The sequence below is a fragment of the Ranitomeya variabilis genome, chromosome 4, assembly GCF_051348905.1.
Source record: "Ranitomeya variabilis isolate aRanVar5 chromosome 4, aRanVar5.hap1, whole genome shotgun sequence".
Taxonomy (NCBI): domain Eukaryota; kingdom Metazoa; phylum Chordata; class Amphibia; order Anura; family Dendrobatidae; genus Ranitomeya; species Ranitomeya variabilis.
Genome location: NC_135235.1, coordinates 129,664,246 through 129,683,533, shown reverse-complemented (window position 1 = coordinate 129,683,533; position 19,288 = coordinate 129,664,246). Strand labels below are relative to the sequence as shown.

The 19,288-nt window shown below is 41.8% G+C and overlaps 1 protein-coding gene across 1 annotated transcript in view; it reads right to left on the bottom strand.

The window, feature by feature from the left end:
• SYNPO2L (synaptopodin 2 like) overlaps window positions 1-19,288 on the bottom strand; it is a 186,347-nt gene that overhangs the window by 113,494 nt on the left and 53,565 nt on the right. The gene's annotated exons all lie outside the window — the stretch shown is intronic.

The following is a 19,288-nucleotide window of genomic DNA, read 5'->3' as shown; positions in this document are numbered from 1 at the left end:
TGCGCGAGAAGGACCTGCCGTGACGTCACGGTCATGTGACCGCGACACGGTCATGTGACCGCGACGTCATCACACCCTGGGACCGGAAGCTGCTGCCTGCACTGCACACAGGCGACAGAACTACAAGGGTACCCTCGGAAGGTGAGTATATGTTTATTTTTTATTTTTTAACCTGTGACATACGTGGCTGGGCAATATACTACGTAGCTGGGCAATATACTACGTGAGTGGCCACTATACTACGTGGCTGGGCAATATACTACGTGGCTCTGTGCTGTATACTATGTCGCTGTGCAATATACTACATGGCTCTGTGCTGTATACTACGTCACTGGGCAATATACTACGTAACTGGGCAATATACTACGTGGCTCTGTGCTGTATACTACGTCGCTCTGCAATATACTACGTGGCTCTGTGCTGTATACTACGTCGCTGTGCAATATATTACGTGGCTCTGTGCTGTATACTACGTAACGGGGCAATATACTACATGGCTGGGCAATATACTACGTGGCTGGGCAATGTACTACGTGGGCTGTGCAGTGTACTACGTGGGCTGTGCAATATACTACGTGGACATGCATATTCTAGAATACCCGATGTGTTAGAATCGGGCCACCATCTAGTATTTAAATAAAAGACTAACCAATGCATATTTTAAAAAGGCATACAGACTATTTAAGCAGCTCATACAATTTCTATAGTGCCCCTAGCAGGGCTCGCTTTATAAAACTGCAGAAATGTAAGCCAACAAATTCAGGGATCTATCGCAAGGATTAGTGCTGTCTTTTCTTCTACAAAGGACAAGAAGGCCATGAGCTACAAAATACCAATGTTGGTTATGTCTTGGCATGAACCCTGTCCATTAGGTGCCCCTATTTTGAATGCTATTAGAAAAAAATAATGAGTTTAGTTTTTCTTGCCACAGCTGAATGATTTACATCTGTTAGCCAGCATAAGTACATGTGGGGGTTGCCTGGTTGCTAGGGAATCCCCACATGTAATCAAGCTGGCTAACAGATGTAAATCATTCAGCTGCGGCAAGAAAAACTAAAACTCCGAGCACTAAAAAATACTCAGAGGACCCCCGAGCGTGCTCGAGAAATCTCGAGTAACGAGTATATTTGCTCATCACTAATAATAGTGAATATTAACATAAATTTAATATGGAATGCAATTTAAACTAATTTTCTAGTGGCATTTGTGCCAGCATTGCACATTTTCTAAAACGTCGGTGTCTTAGAAGGAGGTGGCATGGTCAATAGATTTACTCCAGAAAATGTTATAAGTGATAGAAAATCCTTACACTAGGTCATCAACATCCGATTATGGGGGTCTCGATTCTCGGCAAGAGGTGCAGCATCTCTATTTACCTTCATTTGGTCTACATAGTAATCGCCGTGCTATAGCATTGTCCCACTCACTTCCCTGAAATACCCAGCACATCCATTACTGTGTAGCTGCCCTGCAGTTTAACACCTTCACAACATATGACATACATGTACGTCATATGTCATGTCCCTGCCTTTGATCCGGGCTCGTACACCAAGCCTGCATCTTTCGTGGCAGAAGATGGCTGATTTAATCAGCTATCGTGTGGTTTTAACATCCTTGGGTGGAGCAGAGCTCTGCCCGCTGTTGTTAATCTGATAAATGCCACTGTGAACCTCTGACTACAGCATTTAATACATGCTGGTAGGGGGGAGCGTCATTCCACTTGCCAATCAGCTGGCCCTGACGTGATCATGGGGCACCGATGGGTTGCCATGACAACCAGGGGTCTGCTGAAGACTACTGTGCCTGTCATTGCGTTAATCCTGTGAAGGTCAGTGTTTAGCTGGTGTTCTTAGGAGATGGTGATTTTCACTATACAAAGCAGAATATATTTAAAATATAAAATAAATTAATCTGATCGGTAAACAGAGTAAGGAGAAAAAAATTGAAACTCCAGAAAGAGGCGATCAGAACATGATATCTACCCCAATATGGTATCAGTAGAAACGTCAGCTCAGGCCACAAAAATAATCCATCATGCAGCCCCAGATCCAAAAAATGTGAAGTGTTATGAGTCTTGGAAAATAGCGACACAAGCAAAATAGTTCTTTACAAATTTCCAAATTTTTTTTACCACTTAAATAAAAACAACCTATGCATGTTTGATATCTGTGCAATCGTACTGACCTGGGGAATCATATTTCCAGGTCCGTTTTATTGCATAATGAACATAGTAAGTAAAAAAAAAAAACTATTGTGAAATTGCACTTTTGTTTCAATTTCAACTCACTCGGAATTTTTTCTCCTCTTTCCATTGCATCACATGATAAAATGAATAATGTCATACAAAAGTGCAACTCATCCCACACAAAAAATCCCTCATAAGTTATGTGGATGGAAGAATAAAAAAGCTGTGACTCTTGAAATAGTTGTGACTCTTGAACATTAAGATGAAAAAATGGAAATTGACCTCAGTGTGAAGAGGTTAACACAGCAAAGAAGGCTGTTGTGCTCATCAAGACTTGGGATTTCTTTTGTTGTATTAGAATTAACAGTTCATTTAAACCTAACACCTTGGAATTGTAATGAGCCAATACAGAGCCTGTCTGACCTCACTCACCACTTCCTTTTTTCTAAACTTGATTAATTTTCCTTCTTTGAATCCTCTAACATGTATCAGATAGTTACTATACGGTTCATGTTTTTTAATGTAATTCATTTTTTAATAAATTTGCATTCAATTTTACATTTCTATGAGTGGTGTTTTTTACCTTTAGGTCCCCTTCACATGCTCATTTCTACTATCCTTTTGGATTTGTGTTGACAGTCCATGTGTACAAGTGTACCATCCGTGCGTTCATGTGTACCATATGTGTGCTGTACGTGTGACATTACATATATAATTAGTGTCTTGCATATTTAGCTCACTGTACATCTTTTATCCTAATAAATAAGCGAATGATAAAAAGCAACATGGGGTTCCTCGTATTTTTGATAACTAGAAAACGTAAAGCAGACAGCCGTTCATGGTTATTGGTCCCTTCCCAGCCTAACAATACCAGCCCGCAGCCACCCAATAATTGGAGCATCACATAAGATTTACCAGTTCTGGCGTTTTGTCTTCACTCTTATCGATTGACCTGGTGTGTTGGCAATTGGGGTAATGGTGCTTGGAGTTGATGTCAGCTGTGAATTGTCCAAAAATACAGCTAACATCAAGCCCTGTTGTAGTGTAGTGGAGAGATGTCTATCAGTCACACCCATTACTAACCCAGTAAGGCCGGGGTCACACTTGTGAGTGTGATGCGAGAAACTCGTGAGAGTCTCTCGCATCAATACCCGACACTGTCGCCGGCACACGGGACCGGAGTGTGAGGCTGCATAGAAATACATGCAGCTGAACGCTTTCGTCCTGTTTGCTGGCGGCAGTGTCGGGAATTGATGTGAGAGACTCGCGGTAGTTTCTCGCATCACACTCGCAAATGTGACCCCGGCCTAATAAAAAGAAACGCACAAAAATAACTTTATTGAAATAAATACTCCTTGACACTTTCCTTGGTTCACCACTTTACTAAAGTGACACGGATGGTGGACACAGACAGCATACACATGGTACACACGTACACAAGGAAACAGATAACACTAGTACTGATCTTTCCAGTACTGGAAATATCAGGACGTGTGAATGGGGCCTAAGGCCTCATTCAGATTTATTTCATGGACATGTTCGATCAGTGATTTTCTTACAAAATATTCTATGTAGCTAATAACAGGTCCGTGTTTTTTTCTGGAAGTCACAGATTAACATTGTAATGTATTTGAGAAGGTTTGCAATTTTTTTTTCTTTTCATATGTAAAATCTCTCATCAAACACAACACTAATGGTAAAAGCTGAAACTTTCACCAAACAGTGGTGAAACTCAGATCAAAAAATTGGAACCACTCTGACAACAGTATGTCAAACGATAAGCATATTTTTTTTGAATGAGTGAATATTCACTAGTTTGAAAGAAAGAAACTCTAATGCCTCCTTCACATGTCTTGATATTACCGGTACTGGAAAAAATAGTACCTGTCCTATCCGTATCCGTGTGCCATCCATGTACCGCATCAGTACGACACATACAGGCACCTGAGAAAAGCAGTACAGTCAGGTGCCGGGTGCTGAAGACAGCTCTCATCATTGTCGCCTGGTCTTCCTGTGATCGACCAAGGAACAATGATTGGAGTTGAAGTTAGCACCTATGGTTGTGTATATTGTGTATTAATAGAATAAATTAAAAAAATGGTGTGAGATCCCCGTTTATTTTCCTAACCAGCTGAGTGCTGGGGGCTGATGTTAGTATTCTGGAAAGAGACCAATAGCCATAAAGGTTCCAGGCTATTAATAACAGCTCACAGCTTTACAGGTTAATAAAAGGTGGACCCCCCCAAAAAAAATGACATGGTGTCCTCCTAATATTTCTAACCAGCAAAGGCTAAACAGACAGCTGTGGGCTGATATTAATAGTCCGGGAAGTGGCCATAGATATTGGTCCCCTCCCACACTAAGAACATCAACCCTCAGCCACCCCAGAAATAGTGCATCCATAAGATGCACCAAATCTGGCGCATAGCCTCAGCTCTTCTCACTTACCCTGGTGTGGTAGCAAGTGGGGTAGTATTTGTGGGGTTGATGTCATCTTTCATTAAGCCAAGGGGTTAGTAATGGTGAGGCGTCTATCAGATGGCCCATTACTAACTCCATGAGTTTAAGTTAAAAAATAAAAACACAGAGTAAAGTACTTTATTTGAAATAAAAACTCCCCAACCAAGTTTTATCCATTTATTATCCAAACAAAAATAGAAAAACACAGTATTCCTCACAAGTACTAGAAATAATCCATAAGTCCCACAAAGAGCCCAACTCAGCTACATCGTCATTACTTACTCCATCGCTTCTCCATTACTAACCCCTGAGCTTGATGTCAGTTGACATTACATAGCTGACATCAACCCCACAAATAATACCCCACTTGCCTCCCCACCAGGGTAAGTGGGAAGAGGCAGGGGTAAGCACCAGATTTGGCCGCATCTTATGGATGCACCATTTCTGGGGCAGCTGAGGGATGAAGTTCTTAGCCTAGGAGGGGGCCAATATCCATGACCCTTTCCTAGGCTAGTAATGTAAGCCCACAGCTGTCTGTTTAGCCTTTGCTTGTTAGTAATATTAGGGGGACCCGAGGTCATTTTTGGGGGTGGGTCCACCTTTTGCAAACCAGTAAAGGCTAAGCAAACAGCTGTGAGCTGTTACTAATAGCCTGGGATGCTTTATGGCTATTGGTCCCTTTCCAGAATATTAACATCAGTCCCCAGCTGCCAGTTTTCCTTCAGCTGGTTATAAAAATGATGAGGGTCTTTTTTTAAATTATTTATTTAATACATGCTAGACAAAGACAGTGCCCGCTAACTACAACTATCATCAGCGTCGCCTGGTCTCGCTGCTCGCAGGTAGATCAGGCGACAATGATGAGTTTAATTCAGTCCCCAGCCCCTAGGAACAGCTATAACTGGACTGCTTTTTCCCAGGTGCCCTTACGTGTCACACAGATGACACACGGATGTCATCTGAGTGTCATCAGTGTGCACGTGTGTGGCATGCATTGACATGTTGCGTCCATGTTGTGTGAAAAAAAGACATGTCTGCGGGTTTTTCCCATGGACACACGGTCCGTGTTAAAAACCTGACATGTGCACACCACTATTAAATACAATGGGTGTGCATGTGTCTGTATTTGCAGTTATTAAAAAACGGACCACATATGGACTTAAAAAATGGATGTGGGAAGGGGGCCTAACAGTGAGCCAAACGCTGTGTATAAAATAATTTTTTAGACCTATAGATCTAAATGTTATCCCTCTGATTTATATATCCCTACAGCTGTATATACAGTGCCTTGAAAAAGTATTAATACCCCATGTAATTTTCCACATTTTTTCACGTTACAACCACAAACTTATATGTATTTTAATGAGATTTAATGTGTTACTCCAACACAAATCAGAAAGTAATTGTGAAGTGTAAGAGAAATGATACATGGTTTTCTAACTATTTTAAAAGTAATTATTTTAAAAGTACAAAGCTGATAATTGTGACATGCTTTTCTATTCAGCCCCCTGTAGTGTGACACCCCTAAATAAAATCCTGAGTGACCAATTGCTCCAGAAGTCATATAATTAGTAAATTGAGTCGACCTGTATGTCATATATTCTCGATATAACTACAGCTGATCTGGAAACTTCAGAGGTATGTGTGAGAACATTAGGGATCAAACGGCATCATGAAAACCAAGGAATACATCAGATAGGTCAGGGATAATGTTGTGGAGAACAGTAAAGCAGGATTAGGTAATGAAAAAATAGCCCAAGCTCTGAACATCTCATGGAGAACAGTCCAATCCATCACCCAAAAATGGAAGGCAAATGGCACAACTGCAAACCAACCAAGGCAAGGCTGTCCATGTAAGCTGACATCCCAAGCAAGTAATTAGGTAAGAGGCCTATGGACACTCGGGAGGAGATGCAGAGGTCAGCAGCTAAGGGGAAGGAATCTGTCCTCATACAAATATTAGTTGTATACTCCATTAATCTTTCCTTTATGGAACAGTAGCAGGAAGAATGCCATTTTTGAAAGCAGGCAATAATAATTACTGTTTGCAGTTTGCAAAAAGCCATGTAGGGGACACAGGTAGCATGTGGAAGAAGGTGCTCTAGTCAGATAAGACCAAAGTAGAAGTCTTTGAGCTAAATTCAAAGCAGTATGTGAGGCAGAAAACTAAAATTGCCCATCACCCTGAAAGCATCATTCCCTTTGTCAAACATGGTGGTAGCAGCATCATGCTGTGTGGATGTTTTCTTCAGCAGAGACAGGGAAGCTGGTCAGTGTTGATGGGAAGATGGATGGAGCTAAACACAGGGAAATCCTAGAGGAAAACCTGTTTTAGGCTGCAAAAAACTTGAAACTGGGGTGTGGGTTCACCTTCCAGCAAGATAACAACATTAAACATACTGCCACAGCTACAGATGGAATGGTTTAGATCAAAACATATTCATATGTTTGAATGGCCCAGTCACAGTCCAGACCTAAATCCCATTGAGAATCTGTGACAAGATTTCAAAATTGCTGTTCACAGATGCTCCATCCAATTTGGCTTTTCAATAGTATGCAGGTACAGAGCTACTAAAAGGCTCTTATAACTTTTTCCTTTTTTTGGCAATTAACAATTGCTAAATGGTAAATATACATATATCTCATTCCTTTTCCTGCGCTGCTAGACATTTTTGTAGTGATTGTGTGGGTGTTTTTGTACAGTCCTTTTAAATTATTAATACAAGTTATATTTCATAGGGCCCTTTTTCTTAGTTTTACTACATACGAGACCCTGACTTTTATTAGGTGTTTTTTGGAATTTTCTCAGATTGCCCCATAATGTCCCAAATTGCCACATTTTGTGCCCGTGTACATAACATGATCTAAATCATCTAAAATAACAAGATATTTAATCTTCAACTCCTCCATGGAGCGCTTACCAGTGACCGCTGTCTCCTCTACCTGTACAGCCCCGCTGCCGCCAGCAGTGTGATGATGTCAGCTGCGTGCTGACCTCATCACGCTGCTGCACGTCGGGGTGGGGGCTGATCAGTGCTTTCTCTGCCCCAGTCCCACCTCCGCAATATTCAAATGTATTCGCATCTGAAAGACAAGAATATATTTGAATATGGGAAGAAAGAGCAGAGGCTCCTGGGCCGCACAATATTGTTCAGCAGGCCGTATATTTTTTGCAGGCCTCGTGTATGTTGGGGTAAATGAAAACAAACTTACTTCTCATCTCTCATATCCTCCCTGTCTCACAACCCTAAACAGCTTTTCAACACTTTCAATTCTCTACTCCGTCCCCCAGCACCACCTCCCTCTCCTCTCATTTCTGCTGAAGACTTTGCCTCTTTCTTTAAGCAGAAGATTGATACAATCAGAGAAACGTTTGGCCCGCATCCCCAATGCCCCTCTTAGCTGCTCAACCCTGTTCCTCCAAAACTAACTTCTCCACCATGACAGAAGATCAGCTCTCCACCCTCCTGTCAAGATCACATCTCACCACTTGCACGCTTGACCCGCTCCCATCCCACCTCATCCCTAACCTCGCCACAGTCTTCATGCCAACCCTAACACACCTCTTCAACCTCTCACTCACAACTGATGTCTTCCCCTCATCCTTCAAGCATGCCTCGATCACACCTATCCTCAAAAAGCCCTCCCTCGACCCATCCTCTGTGTCTAGCTATAGCCCAATATCTCTTCTCCCTTACGCCTCAAAACTACTGGAACAGTATGTCCATCTTGAACTGTCCTCCTACCTCTCCTCCTGCTCCCTCTTTGACTGGTTACAATCTGGCTTCCGATCACATCACTCAGCTGAAACTGCCGTAACTAAAGTCACCAGTGACCTACTAACCGCCAAGAGCAAGTGACACTACTCTGTCCTCCTTCTCCTGGACCTGTCTCCTGCCTTTGACACTGTGGACCACTCCCTCCTGACAAAGATTTTCTTATCTCTTGGCATCACAGACCTATCCTGGATCTCGTCATATCTAACAGACCGAACATTCAGGCTATGTTCACACTTTGCGGTTTTTGCTGCGGATCCGCATTGGTTTTGATGCTGCGGATCCGCAGCAGTTTTCCATGCAGGGTACAGTACAATGTTACCCTATGGAAAACAAAAACCGCTGTGCCCACATTGCGGAAAATCCCGGAAAAAAACGCGCGGAATTGCTGCGGAAAAAAAGAAGGAGCATGTCACTTCTTTCTGCGGATTCCGCAGCGGTTTTCAACATGCACCAATAGGAAAGTGCAGTTGAAAACCCGCAGAGGAATCCGCAGAAGAAACCGCAGGAAAATCCGCAGTGAAAATTTGCACTGCAGTTTTTCCAAATCCGCTGCGGAAAAATCCGCAGCAAAATCTGCAAAGTGTGAACAAGCCCTCAGTGTCTCCCTCTCCCACACCACCTCCTCACCTCATCCCCTGTCTGTCGGTGTTCCCCAAAGCTCAGTCCTAGGGCCCCTTCTCCATCTCCACCTTTGGCCCGGGACAGCTCATAGAATCCCACAGTTTGCAGTATCATCTCTACGCCAATGAAACGCAGATCTACCTATCTGGACCCGACCTCACCTCCTTACTCACCAAATTCCCGCAATGTCTGTCTGCTATTTCAGCTTTCTTTTCTGCCTGCTTTCTAAAACTGAACATGGACAAAACAGAATTCATCATCTTTCCCCCTTCTCACTCTACCCCTCCACCAAACCTATCCATCAATGTCAATAGCTGCTCACTTTCCCCAGTCCCGCATGCTCGGTGCCTCGGGGTGATCCTCGACTCTGCCTTCTCTTTCAAGCCTCATATCCAAGCCCTTGCCTCCTCCTGCCGACTCAAACTCAAAAATATTTCCCGGATCTATGCATTCCTTGACCATGGAACCACAAAAACGCTAGTGCACGCCATTATCTCCTGCCTCGATTACTGCAACCTCATACTCTCTGGCCTCCCCTCCAGCACTCTAGCACCCCTCCAATCCATCCTATACTCTGCTGCACAACTAATCCACCTGTCTCCCCATTATTTCCCAGCCTCTCCTCTCTGCCAAGCCCTTCAATGGCTTCCTATTGTCCAGAGGCTCCAGTTCAAAACCCTTACTATGACATTCAAAGCCATCCACAACCTGTCTCCTCCATACATCTGTGACATGGTCTCCCGGTACTTATGCACATGCAACCTTCGATCCTCTCAAGATCTCCTTCTCTACTCCCCTCTTATCTCTTCTTCCCACAACCGCATACAAGACTTCTCCCGTGCTTCCCCATACTCTGGAACTCTCTACCCCAACACATCAGACTCTCACCTACTACGGAAACCTTCAAAAAGAACCTGAAGACCCACCTCTTCTGACAAGCCTACAATCTGCAGTGATCCTTAGTCTGCTGAACAGCCGCATGACCAGCTCTACCCTCTCCTAGTGTATCCTCACCCATCCCCTGTAGACTGTGAGCCCTCGCTGACAGGGTCCTCTCTCCTTCTGTACTTGTGGGTGCCTTGTATTGCTCATGTTTATTGTGCTTGTCTATATTTGCCCCTTTTCACATGTAAACGCCATGGAATAAATGGCGCTATATAAATGTATAATAATAATAATAATAATGATAAAAAGAAAACGAACTGGAATGATATGTGCACTTACTTAATCTCTATTTAAACTGTATTACACAAAAATTAGCACTTAGATCTTGGGCACATCCATATACAGCAGTGATATGAATGTACTGTATTAGTAAATTGCACTGGTAGGATGTAATTTAGTTCATACTGTATACATTTATTTAGTACTGTATGGGAAATAGCAGCTAATGGAGGCACTACACAGAAGCAGACACCAATCTATTTAATTTTCCCTTAGCAGCGCACTTATGCTGTTTTCATTATTGGTCTTCATTGCTAACATTTTTTGACAGTGCTTTGTATAGTACGTCATTGCTGTATACAGTGGCACTGAAAAGGACAGACTGTGATGTACACAGTGTTGAAATGGATGACGCCAAGATCTAAGTCTCATTTGAGTAACTCCGCTTGTCCACTACGTTCTCACAATCTCTAAATAGGTGATGTGTCAGAACAGCCGGCAATAATCTACTATCAAATGGGTGTCAGACCATTAGTGTATTTAAAAGAAAAATGAAAAAAAACTATGTTAATAATTTGTAAGTCATTTGAATGAATGATATTAATATTTTTTTGACTGTGGAATTGGGTAAGACTTTATACTGCCGGTTAGGCCAAAAAAATAATCAAGTCATATACCTTTTTTCATAATAGAGGTCGATGATGTAACATGTGGACATATCATCCTTTTTTTCTTAACCAAAACATATTTTTTGGGGTCAAACATGTTAAAATGTTTGCCATCCATCTGCCTACTGTACTCGATGAATACTTCTATTCTGCTACAACCGGTAACTATTCACAAAGGAAGTGATTTTACTCGTGCTCAAAGTAGTGCTTCAGTCACAATGGACATCTGAGCTTTTAGCGTGAAGGGACTGTGAGAAGGTGGAGGCCATGGAGTAGTCTTACTTTGCCAATAAGATTTCACTCTGAATCTCTATTCCAATCCCATGAGGTCAGTGTGCACTTAGTGCTGTCTCCTTGCCACCAGCCACAAACAGAGAGTCTGTAAAGCGCTAAAGTCTTAGGTGTGTCCTAGTTCTTTCTTGCCCACAAGGGTTGTCAACGCAGACGGATTATAATGAGCGCAATATGGGCTCCGGCGGGGCCATGGTATGATTGCCCTCATTATGTTTAGTGCGGCCCCATCAGTGGAGCACATCTTCGAGCAGAGAGTTTTGCTGGAGCTCCACTGCCGGTCGCTAGACAAAACAGGCAGGTAGATAGCAACTGCCTGCTGGTATGTTCTTAATCCCGAATGATAAAAGTAACTAGACATAATTATAACCCCCTATAAGGTTGACTGATTGTGCAATTTTGCCCCTGCCAGCCAAGCAGTGCGTGCAGCTTCCCAGCATAATCTGTTGGGGGAGAGAAGGATCAGCCATGTAAAATTTAACTTAGATGTGACTGGTAGCAGTTTAGTCAATTCTATCGAAAACATATGCCTGCCCGGCCAAGCTGAGTGTGCCTGTGTATAGGGGAGTCAGAAGAGATAACTGTTGGTCGGACTCACACATCCGTGTGTTGTAGTTCAAGCATGGACCATGACTCATGGATCGGCCATATGTGCCTAAGCGGCTGTTGAATTCGGGTCAGTGTGTATGTAGCATAAGGTGTGTGGGCACCTTCACACTTTTCCCATTATTATACTGAGTATAATAAACAATCATGTTGAAAACAGTACCAGCCATGTTTTTATCTGGCCACAAGCTGGTGCTAGATAGCTTCCTCACATTGAAGAATTTGCAAACTGCAAATGTCTTTCTGGAGAAAGCGGGTTCACATATTATTATTATTTATTATTATTATTGTTATTATTTATTGTAGCATCATTTATTCCATGGTGCTTTACATGTGAAAATGGATATACATAAAAACAAATACAATAATTTTGAACAAAAAGAGTCATCGACTGGTACAGGAGGAGAGAGTACCCTGCCCGTGAGGGCTCACAATCTACAAATATGTCTAAGTAAATGTTTTCCTCCTAGTGGAAACCTCACATAATTATTATTAGTTTTTTTTAATTTTTAATGTATATTGACTTTTTATATAATTTTAGGGGAGGACATGGTGGGGCACAGATCAACCACATGGAGGCACAGAAAAGGCTATCGCTCCAAAATACTCTACTATTCAGCCCTCCGAAAAAAAGATTGAAAGAAAACCAACTGATATACGGTTGTAATAAATAGGGTCAATATCTATAAAAGATCTCTATATTTTTCTGGAGAATTGATAAGACAGACAAAGAAGAGGGAAACAAATGCCACTGTGATCAGAACATAAGACATTTATGGCTTTTTATATCTTTGGGCACTAGAGTATATGTTGTTTTATCGTCCATTTGCCAAAATACACAAAAATGTCTTTATAATCTAAAAGTAACCCCTGTCAGCCGAGAGCACAGATGATTCCTTCAGTATTCCTTCAGAATCCTTCAGATGACGCCTTCAGGATTTGGTCAGGATTTTACATCAGTATTTGTAAGCCAAAACCAGGAGTGGGTGATAAATATAGAAGTGGTGCATATGTTTCTATTATACTTTTCCTCTGATTGTTCCACTCCTGATTTAGGCTTACAAATACTGATGTAAAATATTGAGCAAGTACTGACCGTGTGAACGTGGCCTTATACTTCTCTTTTCTGCCCTGCCATGTATAGGACATTGAAGAGAACTCATTCTGTGAGCTCAATTCAGACTAAAAATAAAAGGCCAACTCTTCAGCTGTCTGGACAATCCTGAAATTAGATTTTAGAAAGATTCTGGGATCAGACAGAATTACACTACACACTAAAATGTATGGAGGACGGGACCTTTAGGAAAGGGAATTCAATATCACTCTGCCTGGGTATTGACACGCCCCCGGAAGAAGCCAGGGCGAAACGCGCGTCGGGGCGCTGGGAGGAAGCGTGGGAGGACGCACACTATCTATCTCTTGATCTGGTGAGCACTTTAATATACCTTTCTTTTCGTCATGCCATGTATCACTGGTGGTCATTATAGGCATATGGGGAGCAGATAGGTATGATAATTTCAGTCTGCTTATGTATTTGGAACCTGATATTGTTGTTACTACTATACATGGATGCGCTCTGCACCTAGAGATTTATAGGTCCATTTTTTTTGCATATGTGGGCAGAAGCTCTTAATATAATATAAAGATATATCCATACCCATTTTTTGATGCGGATCGTATTTACATTGTGCTTCCCATGCTCATCCCATGAGGTACTGTCTGGAGGATATACTGTAGTTTTTTATATATATATATATATATCTATTTTTATTATGTTTTCTTCAATAAATTGATTTTAAATTTATTTACTCTTTGGTAAGCTTCTGTTTGGATGACAGTGATTCTGCTGCCATCTAGTGGTTATCTCATATGTATCTTGGAAGTACCATATGGTATTTATGGTTGGACCTGTTGGTAATATTATTGATTGCTGTTTTTATAACAGATTGTCCTGTCAATATGGATTTGAAAGCTAGGGAGAATGCCTGGCGATCTAAAGCTACAGATATTTTTTCTCGAAGTACCCCAGTAGTTTCGCTAAATACCTCTCATGAACTCAAGGATCTAATATATAAATACAGATATACCTTACAGCGTAAAACTAAACTATGGTGGAATAAGACCACACTTGAAAATTACCTGGACCAAAAAATCGTCCCCAGAGGGCTCAGGATCCAATTATATCCCACGTATGAACTAGGGGATAAGGATCTTATCACAAGATGGACGGCAGCAGCATCTAAATGCTCCTTAGAATTTATTCAAATATTAATTGAAAACAACACCTCTTCCTTGATAGAACTGGATAGAGAATTGGAATCTATTTCTCAGTCATTAACTAAGGATATGAGTGCGGATCAGTTTTGTAAATGGTCCAAGGATCTGGAAACGGATGCTTTGAAATGGGAAGAGAAGATTAGTCAAGAGAAATCTAAGAAGTACCAACGTGACGTTGAGGACTATGATTCTAACAAAATCTTCAGATGGCAGCTAAAAGGGGCAAAAGGGGGCCCAAGAGGTAGAATTCGTACACATTCCGATAGGTCCTTCACCTCGGAAGCCGATAGTGTAGCATCTACCAGTGATGTGGAGGGATCACGTGACCTTCAATTGAAAGGAACGGAAAAAAGGAAAAAGTTCCCCGAGATATTCCAAAAAGCACACAAAGGAGGTAGACCAGGAGATCGATATCAGGTGATCAATTTATCAAAACATGTGTTAACTAGAGATCAGATGGAAGTATTGCAACGTGGATTGACTTTTTCTCCCTCTAACAAATTAGACCCGTTCACATCGGTGAAGGATACTCACCTGTTTGCAAGGAAATTGGTGTTGAAAAAATTGCATGCCTCCAGAATTGACAGGGATTTTGTTTCTACAACTACCGAGGAGGAGGCTTTGGAGGCTTTAATTGCTTTAGAGGAAGAAAATATGGGAACATCTAATGTGAGTACGATTCCTCAACATCTGTTTACAAAATGTAACACTTTCCCGGCACTCAATCTCTGCCCGGCAGTGGAAATTTTCACTAAGCTGGTGACACATGATATTGAGGAGCTAGCATTGAAACAACAAAATCATTTTAATCTTTCAAAACCTGAATGGTTAGCCTTGAGGGAAATGCAAGAGTGGGACAATATTGTATTTAAACCTGCTGATAAAGGGGGAAATTTGGTAATCTGGCCGTGTAGTCAATATGAGAAACAGGCCAATAAGCTGTTAAATGATTCCACATGCTATAGGCAATTATTTTTTAACCCTATGTCCTCGTTTCAGGACGAACTATCTAAGATCCTGGAAAGAGCTTTGACTCAAGGTCTGATTACGAAAAAATTGGTGGAACAGATTCGGAAAAGCCATCCCAGATTACCTACCTTTTACTTAATACCGAAAATCCATAAGAACCAACTGGACCCTCCAGGCCGCCCCATTGTGGCAGGTAATGGTGGACTCTGTGAGCTGATTGGAAATATTATTGATTATTTTTTAAGGCCCTTTGTTACCAATTTGCCATCTTATATTCAGGATACCACGTCGGCATTACAGCGTCTTGACCAATTATGTCTGGAGGAGGATATGACTTTTGTAACAGCCGACGTGGAATCTCTTTATACATCCATACGCCACCAGGATGGTTTGAACGCGGCACGATTTTTTTTTTTTTTGAGTTCTGGGTCTTTGGAGGCGGATATGGTGGAATTAATTCTGATCCTATTAGAATTTTTATTGACCCACAATGCCTTCACCTTTAATGGTCGTACATATCTGCAAGTACAGGGTACTGCCATGGGGGCCTCTTGTGCCCCCTCCTATGCCAATTTGTTTTTGGGGGCTTGGGAGAGGGAGGTTTTTCATGATGATCTCATCCAGGGGATATGTCATATCCACAACTGGATGAGATACATCGATGATGTTCTATTCATATGGGAGGGCCCGGTTGAGGGCTTGGAACGTATGATGCAGCATCTAAACAATAATTCTAAGAACATCAGACTTTCGTATAAGCATGGAAGAGAAATTGATTTTCTGGACATAAAAGTGGCAGTTGATCCTAATGGTGTTATAACTACTGATGTTTTCAGAAAGTCTACTTCCACTAATTCTTTTTTATATGCAGAATCCTCCCACCCCATCTCCACAGTTCGCGGTATACCTGTGGGACAATTTCTCCGGGCTCGGAGAATTTGCTCAGATGAGATCAAATTTGAGGAACAAGCTGTGGATTTGACCAGAAGATTTGTTGAAAGGGGGTACAGCAAAAGAATGATAAAAAGAGGATACCTTAGGGCATCTAAGGCCTCAAGAAACCGGTTGCTGTATAAAGATTCGAACAGATTTGATAAACAAGAAAAATCGGAACAAGTGCGTTTCATTTCAACTTATAGTGACAAATGGAATGAACTTAAAGGAATTATTCTTAAGCATTGGAAAGTTTTACAGATAGATCCTACCCTTCAAAAAATTCTACCGGACCGTCCATCATTTGTTGCCAAGAGATCGGCTAATCTCAAGGACACACTGGTTCACAGCCATTATGAGCGGAAAGGAAACCAGAAAAATATAGGAAGACCTGGATTTTTCCCATGTGGAATGTGCAAAGGGTGTGGTAACCACTCTAAATCAACTAGCTTCTGTAACTTTGATGGGTCTAAGGAATATCAAATCCGCAAACATCTCAGTTGTAATTCCCAAGGAGTTGTATATCATGCCCAATGCCCGTGTGGCAAAGTATATATCGGGCTCACCACTAGGGAATTAAAGGTAAGAACCAGAGAACATGTTGGTGATATTTTAAGAGCTAAAAATGCGGATAGTGATGAGCCCCTTAAACCAATTGCTAGGCACTTTAAATACCATCATGGTGGTAATGCGAGAGGTTTAGTGGTGAAGGCCATAGATCAAGTTACATTGGGTGTCCGGGGGGGCGATCTGGCCAGGCATTTGGCCCAGATGGAAAGTAGATGGATTTTTTGCTTGGGTACTCTTAGTCCCTATGGTCTTAATGAAAATTTTGGGTTCTCTGCATTTTTATAATACTATTTTTACATCATAAAGTATAGCTATTATTCAGAGGTATTTTTTAGGGGTAGGGTGTTTTTATTTGGTAATTGTATTTTGTATATGTGTATTAACCTTGTGTTTTATTGTTATAGTATATATTTATGGGTCCCTTTCCCTTTTCGTGATGCCCTGAAGATACTCTATGGACCTCCACAGGGGTGCTTCGGTCTGAAGATTGTCCAAGAATTTATTTGCTGCTGTCTCTATATACAAAAAACCTTTTATATATATTTCCTTATATCTGTACTTGTGTATGTGGTCCTTGGGACCTATGTATGTGTATTATTTTGTGGGCATGATTTTTTCATTCTTTTTATCTGTGTATGTATACACGTAGTTGGTGGTTTATGAGAATAGTGTTTTTTCTTATATCTATTTATGTGTTTTATGGTGACCTATGTGAGTGGAATGTGCTCCTTATCTACATTGGTGCACTTTGTAGCCATCAATTGGTTTAGTGGGGTTAGTATGGCCCCCCCTTCTTATGCACATTTTACTTCGCGTCTTTTATGGACTATATGATCACTGTTGTGAATTTGGATTCTGGGCTCCCCCGGTGGCTACTGGTGGAATTGAACTGGTGTCTTCATCTTCTCTGTTCACCTGTTCCCATCAAGATGTGGGAGTCGCTATATAACCTTGCTGCTCTGTTAGTTGCTTGCCGGTCAACAATGTTATCAGAAGCCTCTCTGTGCTTGTTCCTGCTCCTAGACAACTACTAGATAAGTTGGACTTTTGTCCATGTTTGTTTTTGCATTTTGGTTCCAGTTCACAGCTGTAGTTTCGTTACTGTGTCTGGAAAGCTCTTGTGAACAGGAATTGCCACTCTGGTGTTATGAGTTAATGACAGAGTTTTAAAGTAATTTCTGGATGGTGTTTTTGATTAGGGTTTTCAGCTGACCATGAAAGTGTCCTTTCTGTCTTCTGCTATGTAGTAAGTGGACCTCAAATTTGCTAAACCTATTTTCATCCTACGTTTGTTATTTCATCTTAATTCACCGCCAATACATGTGGGGGGCCTCTGTCTCCTTTTGGGGTATTTCTCTAGAGGTGAGCTAGGACTAATATTTTCCTCTGCTAGCATTATTTAGTCCTCCGGCTGGTGCTGGGCATCTAGAATCAACGTAGGCATGCTACCCGGCCACTGCTAGTTGTGTGTTAGGTTTAGTTCATGGTCAGCTCAGTTCCCATCTTCCAAGAGCTAATTCCTATATATGCTTATGCTATGATCTCTTGCCATTGAGATCATGACAGTTTGACCGGCCCACTAAAGGGTTAAAATCCTTGGCTGAGAAAGGAGAGAAATAAGTAGTCTGCTGATATTTTTTTTTTTTTTTTTTTCCTCTCCTTTGAATGGCTTTGTGTCCACCTGTTTGTAATGGATCTTCAGAGTGTAACTGCAGGTTTGAATAATCTCGCCACGAAGGTACAAAATTTGCAAGATTTTGTTTGTCATGCACCTGTATCTGAGCCGAGAATTCCTTTGCCGGAATTTTTCTCGGGGAATAGATCTGGGTTTCAGAATTTTCGAAATAATTGCAAATTATTTTTGTCCCTGAAATCTCACTCTGCCGGAGACCCTGCACAGCAGGTCAGGATTGTGATTTCCTTGCTCCGGGGCGACCCTCAAGACTGGGCTTTTTCATTGACACCAGGGGATCCTGCGTTGCTCAATGTGGATGCGTTTTTTCTGGCCTTGGGGTTGCTTTATGACGAACCTCATTTGGAGCTTCAGGCAGAAAAAACTTTGATGTCCCTATCTCAGGGGCAAGATGAAGCGGAAATTTACTGCCAAAGATTCCGTAAATGGTCTGTGCTTACTCAGTGGAATGAGTGCGCCCTGGCGGCGACTTTCAGAGAGGGTCTCTCTAATGCCATTAAGGATGTTATGGTGGGGTTCCCTGTGCCTGCGGGTCTGAATGAGTCCATGACAATGGCTATTCAGATCGATAGGCGTTTGCGGGAGCGCAAACCAGTGCACCATCTGGCGGTGTCCACTGAGAAATCGCCAGAGAGTATGCAGTGTGACAGAACTCTGTCCAGAAGCGAGCGGCAGAATTACAGGCGTAAAAATGGGTTGTGTTTCTATTGTGGTGATTCTGCTCATGTTATATCAGCATGCTCTAAGCGCACTAAAAAACTTGGTAAATCTGTTTCCATTTGCACCTTACCGTCTAAGTTTATTTTATCTGTGACCCTGATTTGCTCTTTGTCATCTATTACCACGGACGCCTATGTCGACTCTGGCGCCGCTTTGAGTCTTATGGATTGGTCCTTTGCCAATCGCTGTGGGTATGATTTAGAGCCTTTGGAGACTCCTATTCCTCTGAAGGGGATTGACTCCACCCCATTGGCTAATAATAAACCACAATACTGGACACAAGTAACTATGCGTATTAATCCGGGTCACCAGGAGATTATTCGCTTTTTGGTGCTGTATAATCTACATGATG